Source organism: Epinephelus lanceolatus, chromosome 11 (genome assembly GCF_041903045.1).
Source record: "Epinephelus lanceolatus isolate andai-2023 chromosome 11, ASM4190304v1, whole genome shotgun sequence".
Taxonomy (NCBI): domain Eukaryota; kingdom Metazoa; phylum Chordata; class Actinopteri; order Perciformes; family Serranidae; genus Epinephelus; species Epinephelus lanceolatus.
Window position 1 is genome coordinate 36,958,953 of NC_135744.1, and position 19,647 is coordinate 36,978,599.

Sequence of the window (19,647 nt, forward strand, 5' to 3'; positions counted from 1 at the left end):
CAACAGTCATTTTCTTTCAGGCGGACAACGGCTGTTGATCTGCCCAAGGGCACGTACAATTTTCTGCAGTCTGAAGTCTCATGCTCTACTTCTGATTGATGGACCTGGTGATCTAACTTTCTTTACATGTCTTTCAGTCCCTTCCTCCTCTTTCGGCATCCTTGTTACTCTTTTATGCCAATGGCTCTCTTTATCCCTTTCTCTCTCTTTGTTTCGTCTGATTGTGGAGGGAACAGATTTGGAACAGATGTGAGATCATTTACACCTCTGTGGTGTAGAGGAACCTGCAGTAAAGGTAGGATATGAGGTGGATGTTTAAAGAGGGTGTCTGATCTTAGACATGAATGGTCTCCTTGAGCTTTCTGGCTGCCCGCTGACTCTTGTTTGATGACTTTGACCCTTTCCAAGTCGACGCTGTGATTAGTTTTGTACAATTTGTAATTAATAGGCTTGGCATGTTGTTTTGTGTTTTTTAAAAACGCTGTGGCCTAAAAGAAACAGTCTGCTAATTAAAATGCAAACTCACTGCTTGATGGGGTATGAAAGAATTGCAGCAGGTGTAAGATACCATAGAGGTGTGTTTATAGGTTTGTGGAAACTTGAATATGGTAATGTGTGTGTGCGTGCACGTGCGTGTGTATTCCTTCTACAGCCAGATATGAGACGTCCTGTGTGACAGAGTCGGAGTGCTCATTACCTGCTAAATTACCCAGGATCCTGTGGGAGGCCTGCTCTGTCTGTGCTGCTACAGTAACTCAGTGGTAGATGGAGACGCTCAGACTGCAGACTCTGAAGTGCTTCACAACACTGGGTGACTGGACTCGACTCTGCGTCGAACTGACTCTACCCTGAGAATTGAATGAATTCTGTGTCATCTTGCGTTTGAAATGAAATCAAATTGGCCTGTTCAGTCACTGATCTGCTACTCAGCCATTTTTTATCTCTCTCAAGGGGATGTCTGGCTGAGAACAAATGCTGTTTTCAGCAACACCCTGCTTAAGATTCTCAACTTGGGTCTACCCAGTAAATATAACTTCTGTTGACCACTGAGCAACTTGAGAATTGACTTTGCACAAGGACGCTTGCACAAAGTAAACTATACAGCAAATATTTCCTGACCTTATTTAGGACTACAGTCTGTTTTCTAACCTTTAGCTCTGTGATCTCAGCGCTTCCATCAGCCCTTGTTTGGCTCAAGCCTCCTTCACTAGCTCTTGTTATTTTAATATTTTCATCAAAGTGTTTTTTCCTCGCTCATAGAGCTGCACTGACATTTGTGAACTGTTGGATCAAAGCTGGATCCTACTACACGTCTACCGTCTGAACTGCTTGACAGGGACTGACCCTGACCCCCAGGAGTATTCTGGCTGAGCTTTTATGGGTTTAACTTCTACTTCAAATGACCTACATCAGATTAATAACCACGGCTGTAGTTCCTAACGGGTTATACGTTCAGATGCTCAGGCAATCTAGCTGTCTCGCTGTAGCTTTAAGTCTGAGGTTGAATGTTCTCACTGAAAGTTTATTGAAGCTTACAGAAATACAGTGCTGTTTTGTAGCACATAAGACATCACAAGTCAAAGCAACTTCTCTGCACTTTGCCACCTTTATTGTCCACTGATGTAAGGTCTGATGTGACATTTCCAAGCAATCAATATTTTGTTTGTGTGTGACATTTCATTTGCAGGCAGTTCATAATTCAGTATGGCTGCAGATTTAATGGTTTTGACCAGAGTGTAGCAGAGAAGGTTGAACCAGTGATCCAGACTGTAGAATTCTCCAGATGACACGTGCTGATTACACACCACATATAGATGTGTTTCTGCTCGCTTTTACAAAATCTTTTGCAGCCTTTTAAGATGGAGCCATGAAGCAAATACCAGAATGCTCACGGGGCCGTGGAAAAGGAAATTAATCCATGACCTTGGGTTGGAAAGGTTGAGGCATTGTCAGGCTCGTGGTGTGATGCAGGGACCTTGACAGTCTTGTTATAAATGGAAGGCAGAGTTATTTACCAGTACACAGGATCTGATATAAGCAAATCTTGTTCTACACTGGGAGAGGTCTTTATTGGAAACGTAGATTGGATGTTAGAGGGGAATGGTGTGTGAGTGTGGATTGATTTAATGAAGCGGCCACGTGTTGGCCCTATTTTGGTCTCAATGACACCAGGCTTATAGGACGACTGACCTTTCTGGCATCAGGGATCACATATTACATAGATAGGTTCATTAAAATGAAAGTGATTTCCACTCTTTCTGCTACCTTCCTAGTTCCCGGTCATTGCTTATTCCTTCTATTTTGATACATTTGAAAGCATAATATAAAAATATAAATGTTGCCTTTTGAATTTGTGGGATGAAACATTTCTAAAACTGTACAGTAATGCCTGCCATACACTAGAAAGCTTTGAAAATCTTTTAAAAGACTTAAGTCTGACACTCAAATCTAAAGACAATGAAAGTTCTTAGTTACACACTATATTGTTTTGCAAAAACTGGGGATGTTGGGGTCACTATTTCCAAGACTACACCTAGATTCCTTTTGAGATTTCCCCATCCTACTCCTGGTGGAAAATATTACGCCAAACTCCCCTTAAGAAATATGAGATATTAACAATTCCTTACATGTTCGTACATGATTTTGTTGCCTCAACTCACTACCAGCCTCCATTGGTTAGCCGCACTATTTTAGTGGGTGAAGACTGAGGGAATAAGACGCGAACTGTTTCAAACATTAAGTTTTCTCACTAAAATAATTGCTGGCTTGTGGATCAGATGCACGCCAAGTTAAACATAGACTCATGCTTACTCTAAAACTCCAGGGGCCGTATTCACAAAGCTTCCTAGTAAAAAGAGTTGCTCCTGGTGACAAAATTCTGTCACATTTTCTTAGAATTTCCCCTTAAAGTTAAGACTAGGTCCTTGTAAAGATAAAAGTTATTCACAAAGCATCTTAGACCTTGTAAGAGCTGCTAAGGTGAAAAACTGTTAGGAGCAGGGAGGAAGACTTTTAAGAGGCTTAAGAGTTTCTTAATCAGAGGAGAAAATGGTGGAAACACAAAGAGGTTGGAGAGATATTCTCCAAACACTGGATGACATTTAGTTAATGCAATGCTACAGACGAAATTGTGCATATGTGTGGTCGATCTCATTAGGGACGCGCACACGTTTCCCACCCAACGCTATAACTCTCATGATTTCATTCTGACATAGAAATTTCGTCCGTGGCGGTAAAATTGCTTGGGAACCACTGTTCTGAAGCTATCCACACTAAAAAAATAAAGGAAAACCCAAGTTGATTGGGCATGACACACAGAGGTGCTTAAAAATTGCACAACACTGAGATAATTGAAAATATTTCCAAAATCATACCCACTCTCCCATTTCTATTTTACAAATCCCCTTTACCTCTCTCTCATATTTGGCTTTTGTTTGCAACATAGTCTCGGATGTGTCACAGCACAGGAGCTGTTTTCCCAGTGTTTATTATCACGAGGAAGTTAATCAGAATGTTTTGAATTATTCAAATGAATTATGTCTTTCTAGACCTATCAGTATAACTAGTTTATAAATATCCCCAGGCTTAATTTAATTGCCAGTGCACTTCCTTGTATCGAGAAAACACAGCAGGGTTTCAACTTTCCTAGACTTTTCCCTAATCAGATTTTAGCCGGCAGGTTATGAGTTGTGGCAGACAGGAGGGACTGCCGGTGAGTCTGACTCAGAGGTAGGAGGTCTTCTGCAACTCATACGTGTGTTTGTGAAGACAGGAGAGAAGTGCGTGTATTTAACTCTGAAGAGCACATTTGTTTGTACGTACTTGTCCTGAAGAAATGCTGCATTGTGATACTCCTTGACCTTCATGAGAAAATATCAATCCCCATCACAGCTTCGACTGTTGGAGGTACTGTCAGTCGATTGTGCTGTTGCTTTGATTAATGACTCCATGGTGTGTGTGTGTGTGTGTGTGTATTTGTGGCTGTGTGAAGGCACTTGTGGCTTACAGGTGGTCGGATCAGACTTTACCACTCAGGGTTGCAGCACCTTAGTTTTGCCAATTAGGAGAAAGTGGGTCAGAAGATATGGAAGGTTTAAAAAAAGGAAAGAAGAGGATGGAGAAGGGTCAAGACCCTCTGGTGAAGGGTGCTGGAAAGGAGGAGCTCTTGAAGGCTATTAAATCAACACAGTAAGTGGCTGAGAAGTATAATGGGTGAACAGACATTGCAGTGTTATCGACCCTTGCTTGGCGGTGGTTGCCTTAAGTCAACAAAAGAGGGCCCTCTCTCCTTCCTCAGAAACTTTAAACTTAAGCTGCTGCAACACATATCTTGCACAAACACACACACACACTCACACTCACATACGCTGCAGTCCCACAGTTCACCACCCCCTGCAATGTCTACACACCCTGTACCACCTGCATTATTGAAATATGCCTGTCACTACCAAAGTAGGGGGGGCAGGCTCAGATCAAACAACAGTCAGTGTGACAGAAACATAAGGAGACCCTGCTGAACTAGAAAGACCTAGTTCGCAGCAGGGCTGTGAAAAAGACTTTTCTTGAGACACTTGAGAAAAAGTTAGATTTTTTTCGATCCCTGTTAAAGGAATATTTCACAATTCCGTCTTGTTTAGTCAGAAAGAAAGGGATGTTTTTGTGACAATTAGATTGAAAGTCAACCTTTTCTGTTCCAAAAGGGGCAGAGAGAATTACTGAACAGATAGATTGGAGCTTTACTGGCTGTCTTTCTTGTGTTTCTCAAACTATTGCAAAGTGAACCTGATGAAGTCTGTGCTTCGTCAAGTATGAACTTGTGAAAAATATTACGCAAGTCTCCCACTGTGTATTTTTTTATTTTTTATGCCTCTGCACTAGGGCATTAACAGAAAAGTCGATTTGTCGACGTGTCAACGTCAGCGGCACAAGTCGACACCCCCCGGGAGGAGTCGACAAGTCGTGTGTTTTTTCCCTCTCTCTCTCTCTGTGTGCTTGTGTACGGAATGCAATCGCTGCCTCTGATTGGCTTACACTGATACTGTATCCTTGACTAAATGAACATACTAGGGCGTACTATAAGCGGAGCAGACTCCGCGAGGAATGTCCGCAGTCATTCGGGCTTTCATAGTCGAGCGCACTTCCGCGTTGTAGTTTCCTGTAAAAATGTCCGTGAAAAATCCCCACGATGTGAAAAATAAATGCTGAGCACTCACTGGTGCGGAGCGGAGTCCGTGCGGTCGCAAAATCTGAGCTTTGCTCGCACAGCGCTTGCGGACGTCCGCTTTGAGTCCGCGCGGACCTCCGCGGAGTCCGTTGCCTTGACAGACACACATCACATGTGTGGTGATACTTCACTTTCCTCCGCTGTGTCAATGTGATGACGTCATCAAATGACTTGTCGACTCGACTTAGACTGTATTGACATATAAGTCGACCTGAAAAAAATCAAAGTCCTTAATGCCCTACTCTGTACCAGCGATAGCTTTAGCAGGAGGCATTATGTTTTCAGGTTGTCCGTCCATCCATCCATCTCTGCTGTTCTTGTGAACATGATATCTCAAGGGAAAACATCCCAAGGGAATTTCTTTAAATTTTGTGGAAACATCTCCTTGGATTGAACAATGAACTGATTAGATTTTGGTCGTAGGTCAAAGGTTAAGGTCACTGTGACCTTGTCTGTCTCATTCTTGTGAACGTGATATTCCAGGGAATTTCTTTCAATTTGACACAAACATCCACATGGACTGAAGAATATGTAGATTAGAATTTGGTTGCGTCAGGTCAAGGGTCAAGGTCAGTGTGATGTCAGAAATATGTTTTTGGCCTTATCTTAAGAATTCCTACGCTAATTATGACAAAACTCAAGGGTCAAGGGTCACCTTCATTGTGGCATCATAATATTTTCTGGCCATTATTCAGTTTCATAACTTTGAGTAGACATTTGGTTAGATACTAAATTGAAACTGTACTGATTTTAAAGATCTTCTGTGTGTGAAGCATCCATGTTACATTTCACAGACATGGATGTAAACTGTAAACGTAACTGGTATGTGGAGACATACAACTGCCATTTCAGCAGTTCCTTTAACACTCATAGCACACCTGATATAAACCCTGCTGATTCTTTTTGTTTATTGAGGAGCACCTATGTTAAAATATTCATTCATTCATTCATTCATTCATTTATTTCCGTAACCACTTATCCTCTTGAGGGTCTCATTGGGGCTGGAGCCTATCCCAGCTGACATTGGGTGAGAGGCAGGGTACACCCTGGACAGGTCACCAGACTATCACAGGGCTGACACACAGAGACAGACAACCATTCACACTCACATTCACACCTACGGACAATTTAGAGTCACCAATTAACCTGCATGTCTTTGGACTGTGGGAGGAAGCCGGAGCACCTGGAGAAAACCCACACTGACACAGGAGAACATGCAAACTTCGCCACGTTACAATATGCAACTACAAAATATAAACATCCTGGTGGTCCATCAAAGTTTAAGTGCTATAAATTTCTCATAAATATGTTCAGGATTTTATGTCAGAAAAATTTAAGTCCACTTGTTGAGGTGTATTTTTTACACCTCAACAAGCTCTGCACATTTTTGTAATATCGCCTCACTATTAGGATAGGAAAAACCAACTATCGATCATCCTTTCAATAGGTGATATAAGATCTGATTGCCAACCGGCACAAACCTGTAAGGCGGTTGCCAATGCACTGTGGCTGCTAGGGTGGTGCTACATACATGATTTCTTTGGTTTTCTTGCGCTTGCAGTTGTCAGTGGTTGTGATGGTAATACTGAATTCTGACTGGTGGATTGAAGAAAAGGATTTAAACAAACGGAATAAAGGATGGTGCAGTAAAAAGAGTGACTGGGTTTATCATGGAGAGACACACACACAGCGACTGGCTTCAGATGTTTCAGCACCACAGAGAGGGTTTTTGCTGAACAAAGATGGAGGAATCAGGACAGCCCTCCTGACAATCTTTGTCTCATCATCTTACATTTGGATATTGTGCCTAGTCATGACTAGCATGTGTGTTTTTCCAATTGTTTATTGTCTCCTGTGTAACAAGGGAGCATGAGCAAACATAGAAGTGACATGAGAAGAAGATTGACCTTAATAGTGCCAAAGCTGTCACTTTGTTTTCGGCTTGGTGGATGAGCACAGCTGTTCAACTGGCAGACTGCTGTTATTACACACAGGTGGAGGAGAAAAATTTTAGGCATGGAAAAGGATAAGACGGAAGAGAACGAAAGAGGTATTAAGAGAGGATGCAGAAAGCAGACACAGCCAGGAACCAGACTCTGATAGCACAACAAAGTGAGTGACGGATCGAAGGGGAATAGAGACAGAAGTAGAATGTCAGAGGAAAAAAATGGAAAGAAGTTATATAAAAATATAACACTGGCAATGTCTTTGTTCAATCTATAAAGACCAAGACTTGGCAATGATTGGTCTTGTGGTGATTTTTTTAAGTCCCAACAGACCAGTAATAATCTAAGGTCTTAAAGACACTCAGATGTACTGGATTTCTTTACAGACCAAAAAGGCAGACTTATCTAATTTGCATTTTATCTCATCAAAGGTTTGTGTAAAAATTCAGTTGCCAAAAGGGGGAAAACAACAAAGATAAAACAGCTGGTGGGGACATACAGACAGAGAAAGCAGGGCGACACTGATGGAGAGTAACTGAGAGCTGTCTTCACTTTGAGTCTGTCTTTGTGGACCACCTGCAGAGACCTCAGCTCACGTATTGTATGTGACTCTGTCTTTTTGATTTTTAAGACTGATTTTCTTCTGTGTCTCTCTGTCACAACATCTGTCTTTCTTCCTCATGCACATAAACTCGCTCATACTCTTTTTATCTCACATCTGTTCTCCCTCACACGCATTCCCAGTTTTCGTCCCTGCCATTTGTCTCTGTGGCATTTTTCACCAACCCCAGAGCTCAAGACACACCTGAGACTTCTACTCTATCGTCGTGCTCGTACTTTATCGCAGTGGGATGTGCTTCGAGGGCACAAATCTTTTTTTACTGTGTGCGCTATATGGTGTAAGATAGAGAGGTGGAGGTCAAGTTTACAGCTAGCTTATTAGCCACATGTTGAATATGGGGTAGCAGACTGGCCAAGTGAAAAGAGAGGTCACTGATTCGATCTTAACATGAGCTAAAATGTCCGCAAACAGCTTCAACCCATTCATTGATAAATCAAGCCAGAAATGGGTCAGTGGAGGGCCATATAGTGCACAAAACTGTCAATCTAAAGGGTGTAAAGATGAAGTGTGTGGGGAAATTTTACTGTGAGCAAAATTAACAGCATTCACTTGACAAATGCTTTACTTAGTTTCAGGCTCCCGTCCAAGCTGCTTAATATGTGCCACCTGCTCTACTTATATATGTCCTTAAGGAGCGCTATCACAGCCCAAATGTTTGGTGTAAAAGCACAAATTCGTCAGTTTACTTTATGTCAGACTATTTCAGTCCATATTACAGAGAGAAACATCAAATATGGCATCAGTACTGTATGTTTTTTTTTATATATTGTCAGGTTGATAATGCAAATTATCCCACCTCCCCTCTTGTTTATTAGTTTCAGAATGGAAAGAAACTTTAGTGTCCTTTTTGTTTTGTAATCCCTTGAAACTGCCATTAGCAGAGAGATGCGTGTTTACGTTTACCGGAAGAAAACACTGTAGTCCTCGCTCCGGATAACAAGATGCTTGACGATGCCCTTCTTAGTGCCTTTTTCGGGCTTGTTTTGCTTATATTCTTGAAGCAGCAGTACGACAACAACCTTGTTCTGCTAATGCTTCATCTGTTGAGGAGGGGAGGTAGAAGGTCGAAGAAGGGAGATATATGACCGTGCTTTGGCGAATGGAAACCGGTGAGTGCAACGAGCCCGACTGCTCTATCTCAGCCCGTTGCTATGCACGCTGTATACGTCATCGCGTCAGAAGTGCAAGGAAACGAGCATGTGCAGAAAGATCGTAATGAACTTAAAGAGGAATGAGTGTATACAAGTGCAAGAAATTCTTTCATTCGGAAGTAGAAACAGAATATTCCAGCCCCTTACATCGGATTGAATTTTCAATCGCATTGGCCATTTTCATTCCGAATTAGGTGTTTACAAGATCACTTTTAATAGGAATGAACTTTCATTCCAACTTAAGCTGTGTTGAGAGACAGAACCATCTACAGGGATGGACTAAATCATTTTGCTCCTTTAAGGGGTGAGAGAGCTCCCACTATTTTTTTATGCAAAGTACAATCTTTCAGTGGATTCATTCAGCCAGTTTTAATGTAGTTATGACACTAATTACTTAAAAAATTGCGAACAAATCTAAACTTTTCATTCCATGCTTTTCGAGGGCCCCCATCCTATTGGGGCCCTGGGTAATTAGTCCTGCTTGTCTCCTCACTACGAAGGCCCTGGGTAGCCTCTACCACAAGCAAACATGAGGAGCGGGCTACAGAGTTCTGGTAAGCACACTTTTTTCTCACACCACACCCCCATTTTATTTTCAGTCTTCAGACTCAGATGACACTGACTCATGTGACATCACTTGAAGCAATTTATCAGCCTTCATATAGCCCCCCTTTAGAGCCACTAAAGGCTGTAGAGCATCATCACACATGAGCGAATGCAGGAGAGTGACCATCGCCACTGAAATGTGAGCAGATTTGATTTGATGCACACAGAAAGCTAGCTTGCTGGCTAACAAATGAATGTTAACTAACTTGCTAAATAATAATAAATGCTTTGAAATTTGATACTACTGGTGGTCTACATTTTCCATTTTCTTACGTTCCATGCCTTACTCTTGACTGACTGCCAGCCAGGCAGCATCTGTCATGGCCACACATGGGGGAAAATTATTGTCTCCTCTCCTCCCTTTTAGCTCATTCAAAAAACTACAGCCAATGACAATCAAGCAGAGTATACCACACTTACAGCTTTGCTTTTCATGCAGGCTGCAACTCTGCTGGTCAAAGTTCGCAAAAATTGGACTCCACGCTATGAGAAGATGCAAATTTACTTTGCCACCAGAGCCAAATGTTTTTTTTGCCTCTTCAGTCGAATTGAATGGAAATAAATGGGAGGTAAATATTCACCAATGTTAAATCCATGCATGTGTGACCATGCCCTTGAGTAATCTTCAGGTGGTGATCTGGACCAGTGACACTGCATTGGCCTTGAGCTAAATTCCGTGCTTGTATAACTACGACTTGGATGCACACAATGTACACTGAAAGATCTAGTCCTCAGTGCTAACAAGTGAAACCACCCATCCATCTTTGAGCTGCTCATTGTAGCCCTGGATGTGCGAGTGTTAGCAGAGCAGACCAAATGTCTACACTTTCTTCTTAGAACATCCTCCAGATCCTTCTAAGGGATCCCCAAACACTCCCACTCCATCAGGGAGTTGCATCCTCCTTCTGTTCTCCTTCCAAATGGTCTTCCCCGGAATACCTCCAGAGGGAGGCAGCCAGGGGGCATCCTCAGTCTTTACCCGATTTCAGCTTAATTCCTCTAAATATAAAAGAGCAGCGGCTTCATATCAAGGTCCTCACAAACCACTGAGCTTACTCACTCTGTCACATAGAGTGAGACCAGCCACCCTGTGGAGAAATATCATCTCGGCCGCTTGTCTGTGAAATCATTCTTTCAGTCACTGCCAAAGCTTGTGACTACACGTGAAGGGGTTCAATGAAGATTGACGGATAAATTGCAGCCAAGGCTCCTAACCAGCAGTCAGTCATATGATATTTTTTTTATCGTCACTTCTGAATAAAATGGTGCTTATTGCCACTTGTTTAAAAGTGGTATAATTGGAACCTTGGCTGACTGTTTCCTGGTTTAAAGTTTAAATTTTCCAAGGATATTGGTGTTTTAGACGTTGCTTCCACTGCCTGCGTTAGGCTTACATCTTCATGAATGTTATGAGGAAGGTCAGGTTTACCCCTCAGACCTGGTAAGGTATAATGAGAGACTCTTAAGAAGTTTGTTAATCAGATGATTACCTTTTTTTTTACTTTAATTAGACACATAATTTGTAGTGTCTCCTGCATAAATTCAGGGTTTAGCTGATGTAATAGTACCTGCAGTTGTAGCTCTCTGCCAGCTCTGGCTACGGACTGTGAAAATAAGCTCAGGAGTTGAGACTGTTTTTCTCCATTAACTGTGCATCAATAGCACTTCCAGTGCATGCCAGAGCTAATAAGTGACCAGCTGGTGCTTAGAAACCAAGCGCCTGAAGCCTTGTCAGGAAGCCTCCAGTCACACTCGAGTCCCCGCCACAAAACAAATTTCTGGTGACAGCATGACATACGCTTAAAACAGAGAGGACCGTGGCACTCCGATTCTGTCCTCACTATTAATTAGCAGTAGGAGTGTCGGTGCCAGACGTGCAGAGTGATGACAAAGTGTGTGGGCACCTGCACCTTATTAGCTTTTCATGGAAGTAAGGAGATGTGTCAAACATAAACTGCCATGCCTTCTAACATTTTTGCTGTTGGACAATGCAGTATCTCTGAAGTCAGAGACAGCGGCTCACTTCTTTAATCTGTCAAAGAAAATACAGTCAATCTGGGTTCCTGTCAGAGCATCAGAGCCAACTGTTACTGATACACAATATCACTTGGCTGAATGGTTATCGTTATAACCATTTATGCCCGTTACCAAAGAGGATAAATATTGGTGAAGGTGCAGCTGCCAGGTAGTGAGCATGTGGCAACATTTTTAAACGTGAATGTTTTTTGTGTGTAAAAAGGGTTGATGGAAATGTAAGCAAAGTTTGTGGAAACACTGCTGTAGAGAACTACTCTTCAAAAAAGCTGTTCAACAAGCAGCTCCACTCTAACAGCTTTATTTTTCACACGTGGGGCAATTTTTGGTGTGAAGAATGTCCAGCACAAGTTCTCTCCATCACAATGTGTGCTCAGCCAGCTGTGAGGGAAATGCTGAACATTGTGTTCTTTCCAAAGTCTATATATCAAAACAGGGCTGACACAGTTTTGGGGTCCTAAGCTGTTTGTCCCACCAAGCAACCTGCTGTCACGTCGTGTATTACACAGTCAGCTATGTAAAAACTTTATTTATGTCTTACTTACTGAACCTCATTTATTGCCTCATAATGCTGTGGCATGCATGACCTGCAGTTAATAAAGCTCAAATGTTTTCACACTGTTGTTCTGCAGTGTCATCTAGAGAAGTGGGCTTTGGTACCAATTTACATTTGAACCAATACCTGGAATATGATACCAGAATTCAACGGTACTTTTATTTGGTACTTTACTCTCTCTGTGATAACAACAATGTAATTTCATTTATAAAAAATAGGTCCAAACTCCCAGCTGCTGAGTTGAAGTAAATGGAGAGTCAGTGGGATTATAAACAAGAGCAGCACACTCTGCTCCACCAAGGCTGCAAAATATAGATTCGATAATTGTATTTATTTACTGCGTTTTTATTGTGCATCATCCTTGTGTATTGTGGAAAAAATCGTCTTGAGGCATAAATACGTGGTTCAGGTCACAGTTACGCCATGAGACGCAGTGGAAAACATGTCTGTGGTTTCCACCTGGTGCCACAGTTTTCATCCCTGGACTAAAAGTGACATGATTAGTCTATTAATGGCTGCACCACCTTCTAGCTGTGACCCAACAGCTATGTTACGTCCTTCATTATCAAAAGTGGCTGCAGTTAGCTCTGGCGGCTACGTCACAGCCAGAACGCAGCACGCTCTTGCACCTCAATGCACTCTCAGGTGCTAAAATTAGGCCCAGATTGATTTTAAGGTTAATTGGTACTCAGCAGTACCAGTGTAATTTGGTCGATACCTTTACCCAACCAGTAGAGGAAGGAGTTGTTGTAGATGGGTGTGTTGAGCATGTTGCATGAGCTGTTGCAAAACGTGGAAAATGCTGTGAAATTTGTTGTCAAATGCTTTGTGTCCAGCATGGTCAAATGCAGTTTAATTGTAGATATTGCTGTGTGTCTTCTATGCAGGAAAAGGGAAAACCCTCTAATTTTGACTTGTGTTACCTACGTTAGTGAAAAGTGACTCTTCTGTTTCCTGCAATCTGTTTTCCCCACTGTGTGCCCTGACCACCCTCTACTGGCCAAGTTTATGCTCTGTGCAGTGCAACAAATAACGTAAATAGCATTTGTCAAACTACCCTTCATGGCAAATGCATTCCAATAAAACTGAGCCTCCCTGACCTCAGTTTCCTGACCTCAGATGGGATCCTTGAAAGTGCTGCTGGAAATATTTTGGTTTTTACTTTTCCTCAAAACTACCAGCTTCAGAATCCCACACTAATGAAAGTCCCCTCTTATCTCTCCTCATGAATTTTAATACAGACACACAGATTACATTTCTGTAGATACTGCAAAGCCAGAGGAAAGAAATTGCCAAGATTCAGATTGTATGCATGTGGAAGAACACTTATTGTTTTCTATGAATATATCAGCAAGCCCAGGAATGGATAAAACAAAATTAAATTGTCCCTCTAAAAAGGGATAAGTGAAAATGGTGAATCTCAAAATACATCTTTTTGCAAAGATTCGAAGTACATTATGAATCTAATTTTAAACTTTGATCTTTCGATTTTGGGATGATAAATTGTTTGATGCTGCAATCAGAGTGTTTTCTTTCTCTGCTGGTGTAGTGCAGCATTTTGCCAATAACCTCCTAGTTCTTCTTGTCATTACTGAGTAAGGAGGATAATCCTGAGAGCATAATAAAGACAAGTGATTTGTTCTAAATATGACCTATATCTGAAGGTTCGTCATTTCTGACAACCTATTGTATCTTGTGGTATAAATCGCTCTTACAACTCATTTAGAATTTAAATTTTCACAGGGCATGTTTTTATTTGGCTGCTTCCCATAAGGCTTTGTGTAAGTTGTAGCCACCATACAGCCTTGACCAAAATGTCCTTCAGTGTCAGTGCCAACAACTGCAAGTTCTCCCATATTCTCAGTCCGCATCAAACACATTTCTTTGTTGCTATGCTGATGTGAGGATGCCTATTTGTCTTGTTTAATATCCCCGGAAGATCAGATGCTCTCAATTTTCCCTCCTTTTAGTGTCAATGACAATGGGTCACTTTGTCCTTGAAGATGAAAACAAGTTGCACTTAGCCGCCAAGCTGCGATGGTGTGTCAGGAGATGCTTTGCTCTACATTTGGAAACCAGCTCAGGGACCAGCGAGGGCATCTTTACTAACACAACCATTTATGACAAGGGAAATTACTGCCACTGAACGACTGCCAGCCTGCACAGGAACACAACATACACAGCCACACACACTTGTTTTGTGCAAACATGGAAAGACATAAAACCACCTTCTGGCCCTCTCATCTGTTCCCAGTTGGCTTTTTCCCTGTTCATATATAACCGAAAAAATAAAGCCGTTTTGTGACTTTGTTTCGACTTCGTGGCAATTTCTCCAATTTCTGACGCTCAATTACTGACCCCTGAGAGAAAGGGACAGAAAATTGCGAAGAATGGCAGTGACCCCCCATCTCAGTGGAGGTTCAACTCATTTTTGATATTTCCACCCCCTCTGGAGCAACGGTGTCCTCTGGAAAGGCCCATATTCCACAATGGGGGTGTGATGATACGATTTACCATGACTGTGTGTGTGTGTGTGCGTGTATGTGTGTGTCGTATGCTGTGTGCCACCTCTGCCGTTCAGAACACCATTTAGATTACTTTCACCTCATCAGCCCACACACACTTGGCTGAGGCCATGGGGACATACTCTCCTGAGGATAGATGTTTTCATTGCACCACGAGCATATATTCCTTAGTGTGTGTGTGTGTGTGTGTGTGTGTGTGTGGGTTTTGTCTGTATGTGGGAAGATAAGGAGAGAGGAAGAAACAGAAATGACACTAAGGGTGAGGAGGAGAGAAGACAGTGACTCAGAGAAATAGAGGGAACTCCATATACCCAGAAAATTGTGTGTAGACATCGGGCGCTTTTCATTATGCTAACGTGTCTCCTTGCTTCCACTCACTTGTATGTCTTCCCTGCATCTTAGCTCCTCCCAGTGAGGATGTGAGAGAGAGATGCGAGGAAAGAGGAGCCATATTGGTCAAATGAGAAATCCTTGGTTGCATGGTGTCAGTCTTAAAGGGATAGTGCACCCAAAAATGAAAATTCAGCCATTATCTACTCACCCATATGCCGATGGAGGCCCTGGTGAAGATTTAGAGTCCTCACATCCCTTGCGGAGATCGGCAGGGGGAGCGGCTAGCACACCTAATGGCAGACGGCGCCCCAGACTAACGTCCAAGAACACAAAACTGAATCCACAAAGTATCTCCATACTGCTCATCCGTAGTGATCCAAGTGTGCTGCAGCCCCGACATAAAAAGTTGTTTCGAAAAACGTCATATGAACTCTGTTTTTAGCCTCACTGTAGCCTGTAGCTCTGACTGCTTCTCTGTGCGCACGCTCACGTGTGTGCGCGACCAGCAAAAGCATGAGCTTTGCTCACCTGTGTTTACATCACGTGACACGTGCACCGCAGGGGACAACGTAACCACAGAGCTAAAATATAATTTGCACTACGGTCTTTTAGCAAAGGACAGCCCAACATGTCTGAAGACTTTGAAATTGAGGAGGAACAGCATTTCTTTGTTGAGCCGTATTTGTTTGAGCCCGAGTATATGGACGAAACTCAGGCTACTGGACGAAGCAGCCGCCGCAGCTCATGAGCCTCAGCCAGCCGTAGAATACCGGAGTCGAGCACTGGAAACCTGGTGGTGTAGTTGTTTCAAATGCAAAGCAATGCCAACAGATGAGGAAAGTCTTTGCTGCTCAGACTGGGAATTGGCGATGCCTGCACTTGAGAATCTGGACATCAGTACTGACGAGACTGCTGCTCTTCAGAGACCGTGCATCACCGATCACCCTGAGCGTGGAGCACAGAGAAGCAGTCAGAACTACAGGCTACAGTGAAGCTAAAAACAGAGTTCAAATGATGTTTTTCGAAACAACTTTTTATGTCGGGGCTGCAGCACACTTGGATCACTATGGATGAGCAGTATGGAGATACTTTGTGGATTCAATTTTGTGTTCTTGGACGTTAGTCTGCGGCGCCGTCTGCCATTAGGTGTGCTGCCCGCTCCCCCCGCCGATCTCCGCAAGGGATGTGAGGACTCTAAAACTTAACCAGGGCCTCCGTCGGCATATGGGTGAGTAGATAATGGCTGAATTTTCATTTTTGGGTGCACTATCCCTTTAAGCAACATCATTTAATTTGCCACATATGGAGGCGCGGTTTCCATACATCATGTCACTTGATTAATACTTCCACATAGGATACACCTTTTGGTTCCTCACTCTAAGCTCATCCAGAAGCGTCCTCTCTCCTCGTCACCATGAGATACATTTGTGGGCTTGGAAGATCCTCCATGATGGCGGAGGGGGAACGAGGGGAGAGAATGCAAGGAAGCACAAGTTAGCAAAATAAAAAGCACCTGTTTAGATTGCTTGTCTGTCTCCATTGCCGCCATTTTCTCTTGCAGAGAAAAAAGAAACCGCCTCAAGATGTGCTGATCCCAAGCAAATATACATAAAGCAAACATGAATAAGCCTCCATTCAAACTCTTTAAAACAGCCATTTGTCGAGAACCATAGCGACCAAATCGTTCTTGTCCTCTGAAGATACTAATTCAGACAAATTGCACTCTTTTCCTTCCATGCTATGTCTCCATTTCATCAACTGTACGACCTCCATCTTACCTTACTTCTCCCCAATATAGAGACATGTTCATCAAACTTGTATTTACAGCAAATACATGTCCTATATCCATGACCGGTGTATTTTCCCCATTTAAGTAGTTTTAAGTGAAATAGACTTCTCATCAAACCTCACAGGGCTTCAGCTCCATTTATCATTTTGCAGCTGAAATTATGGCATATTTGTGCACACTCAATGAATATCAGATGGCTCACTTATGGATGTCTTCCTCTCTCTGGGTAACACTGATAACCCCAAACCTCATCCGCAAATTCAAGAACGGGGCATACTCCGGCCTGTAAGAAATTGGTGTTTGAGGATAAATCAAATTGACTTAGCTTTGCCAAGAACTCCCAAAGTGCCCTTCTTTGAGACTCAGACAGAGTTTTTGTACCCAAGCCAAAAATGATATGCTGTCACCCAAATACTTTTAAAAACTTTAACTTCTCATCCATGCCATTGCAAGGTCAAGGTATTTTTTTGGTTTTCATTTATAAATGAAGTTGTTGCATGTCATTTTCATCCCCGGACAGTACTAGATCTGACATGATCAGTCTGTAAACGCTGATTGGTTACTCTTTTGATAATTTGATAATTAATTATTCAATCACTATTATCTGGTATTTTATTCACAAAATCATAAGTCGGGTAGTTGAAAAAAAACTGATAATAGAAGTAGTCGACAGTTGCAACCCTAGATAGGACAACATCATCTGCATACAATAGATTACTTATAGGGGTGTAACGGTACACAAAAATCACGGTTCTGTTTTTTTCGGTACAGTAATGGAAAAAAATAGACAACTATTAATTATCTTTTACTTATTGGTAACCTTATTAAAACATACCACCACAGCAGTTAACTCTTTTTACACAATTTTTGAATGAAACAAATATATATAAAATCCTGCTTTTTCACATTGTTTGAATGAAAATAGAAATATAAAAGTGAAAAATAAAATCCTGCTGTTTTTTTAACACATTTTTTGAATGAAAAATATAAATATAAATTTCTGCTTAAACAGTTTTACTCAATTAAAATAAAAAGTATAGTACAGCTGGTCAGCTTTAAAGCCTGCTCAGATTCAGTTTTACTAGGAACTTACTTAGCTTTCCCACTTTGTTAAAGTGCAGTAAACAAAACATGTTTATATCTAAAGTGCAGCTTAAACAATTTTACTCAACTCCAATGGCGTTGGTTATTTCTTTAGTGCGATGGTCAGGGAAATGCTCTTTCTTTTTGAACGACGACGATATCGTAGTTTGCACCAGATTGCTTTTTCTAGTCGTGCCGGTTAACGTTCAAACTCGGGTGGTGTCGCTTTAGATGCGTTAGCATGTTAGACGTGTTTCCAAGTACATACCCGACCACTGTTCTGCAGTGTCGGCACACTGCTTTTGTCTTGTCCACTTGTTTATTTCCATCTTTGTATTTTACCCTGAAACCAAAGTGTTCCCAAACGGAGGACTTAAGGTTTGCGGGTGGGTCTTCAGGTTCGTCAGGCTCACTTGCCATGTTGTCAAAATGCGAGAATGCGCTGCACAAAGTGAAAGCGGAGATTTACGGTCAGACTCGGTCCGTCACTCAATTATGTCCATCGGGGAACTAGATATTTTAAATGGTTCGGCTCGCAAAAACAGAATTAAAACAAAATAAAATAAAATAATATCCTGCGCCCAATAATTCGGTACAGGGTCGTGCTGAACCGAAAGTTGCGTACTGAACGGTTCGACACAAATACATGTACCGTTACGGCGCTAATTACTTAGCATTGCCTCCACCTCTACACTTTATACCAACTACACTTTTTATTTGCATATGCCAAGTCATTTATATAAACTACAGTTAAAAGGGCATTCAAAGCACCTCCCAGTTTTGTCCTCAAGTTTTTATACAGATCAGAATTAAATTAATTTATTCCGTCACATACTTCAGGAACACCATAAAGAGAATGCAGTGACTTGTGAAATTTATCTACCTATATCCAGACAGTCTGTAAGATAGAAACTGGTCATTCCACATCATAAATGTTATGCTCCCAATGTTCTCTACATTTAGTGCATGTGACTATATACTGCATTTAGCCCATGTCTGAAAATACAAAGCAGAGGCAAACAAGGAGCAGCATCCGTATGAGACTTGACTGCAGGGCCACAGTTTCACACCCACACAAAATGCTAACTTCAGTCTGAGCACCAGTCCTCCAAGGTCGTGGGCAAAGCAATTCAAGGCTGTCAATCATATCACATCCATTGAATAAAAGTAATATTTTCTGTGGTTGCTCATGCTGCTCTCACCTCTAAATGACACTGAGCCCCTCGGTGGCTGTCCACAGGAAGCACAGAGGAGATGGCTGACTATTAGATGAATTAGACATTTTGAGCATTTTTATGCATCGCCACCTCACTTTACCACATTATGTGTACTGTGTAGTTTTAGCTGTGGGGGAATTGGACGGGTCAGGAGACAGGTCGACAGGCTTACCCACGGTCAGTCAGTTCAACAGGGACAGTTTATGTTCAATCATCATTTTCCAGCAAGTGTTTGATGGGTGGTAATGTGGTAATGAGTACGGGATCTGTAATGACATTTCCCTGTTCACCACGTACTTAGCTGCTGCATTTACATAATGTAGATACAGAAATGCATAAGGAGATAAAATGTTTTCAGTTTCATTGAGCATTTACCATTTGTCTGGTCGATTTTGTGAATGATCAAGTAAAAATGGATTGTGCTCGTTATCACAACTCATTAAATCCACTCTCCTCATGAGCAATTGATTTTACGAATAATCTAAATGGAAACAGATATTGACCTTCTTGCCAGGCTTGTTGTTCAGCGTGAACCACTGAACTGCTTGGTGTTTAGGCTGC